At 61.6% G+C, this 1,167-nt stretch overlaps 1 long non-coding RNA gene across 1 annotated transcript; it reads left to right on the top strand.

Annotated features, from left to right (window-relative positions):
• The first annotated feature begins 12 nt into the window (after nt 1-12).
• LOC106727173 lies at nt 13-858 on the top strand. The gene is made up of 2 exons (XR_001363339.1): nt 13-159; nt 345-858. It is a non-coding gene; the product is annotated as an uncharacterized LOC106727173 (long non-coding RNA).
• The last annotated feature ends 309 nt before the right edge of the window (nt 859-1,167 follow it).

Below are 1,167 nucleotides of genomic sequence, written 5' to 3'. Positions count from 1 at the left end.
TTGGGTCTTGCTGCCTCTGAGCGGGTCGGTCTCTGGGCGGTTCCCCGTGAGCAGCAGGCCACGTGGTCCCCGGCCGGGCGGCCCCTTCCGGACGGGCGTCTCTGTTTTGCAGGAAAATTCTCCTTTCCTGGGGTATTGCTGCCTGTCCCCACCCTGGAGGTAAGGCTGCTGGCTGTTTAGGGGGGCAGCGGCAGATGGACAGGTCCCTGCGGGGCTGAGTCCTCCGTGGACGCTGTGCTAAGTCGGGGAGGGAGGCCCCGCTCCTGCCCTTGGGGGTGGCTGACCCCGAGCATCCGGACCAGGCAGGAGCGGCCCCTGGTCTTCACGCCAAGTGTCCCTCACAGGGGACAGGAAAGTGGACAGAAAGGAACAGGCGTCGGGACCTGCAGGCCTCCCGGGCTCAGCCAGACGTCACCACGGATCCCGTGGAGGAGACAGCATCCGTGTTTCCTCAGAGGGACCCGCCAGCTGACACATGGCTGAGGGATGTAGATGCCTGAGCCATTTCCTCAAGGCAGCGGGCAGCGGCCAGGCCCCCAAGGACCAGCTACGGGGTCAGGGGAGCTGCGGGACCCCCTCCTGGAGGCCAGCCCTCACCTGGCTGAGGAGGACACCACCTGCTGTGCCGGGGGCTTGGGACCACCCGCGTCTCCCCACCGGGCTCCTGAGGTGCCTGACCTCCCCCTCCTGACCCAGCATGTGAGGCCCTGGCCCAGGGCGCTCCTGCCCCTACCCACCGCCCGGGCCCTGAGCTCAGCTGCAGGACGGCCCTCAGCCTCCTCCTGGGCTGGGACTGGGACGGGGTCATGTCTGCGCATCACATGACTCACAGTCTGGGAATCGATTTCCAACTGGCAATTTTATGTCTTACATTTTTTATTATCATCTATACCAGTGATGGCGAACCTTTTGAGCTCGGCGTGTCAGGGTTTTGAAAAACCCTAACTTAACTCTGGTGCCGTGTCACCTATAGAAATTTTTTGATATTTGCAACGATGGTAAAACAAAGACTTATATTTTTGATACTTATTTTATACTAGAGGCCCGGTGCACAAAAATTTGTGCACAGGGGGGGAGAAGGGGGGGTCCCTCAGCCCAGCCTGTGCCCTCTCACAGTCTGGGACCCCTCGGGAGATAACGACCTGCTGGCTTAGGCCTGCTCCCAGG

This window comes from Myotis brandtii, unplaced genomic scaffold (assembly GCF_000412655.1).
Source record: "Myotis brandtii unplaced genomic scaffold, ASM41265v1 scaffold38220, whole genome shotgun sequence".
NCBI classification, from domain to species: Eukaryota; Metazoa; Chordata; class Mammalia; order Chiroptera; family Vespertilionidae; genus Myotis; species Myotis brandtii.
Note: the sequence above shows the minus strand (reverse complement) of the source record. Positions and strands in the feature narration are given on the sequence as shown.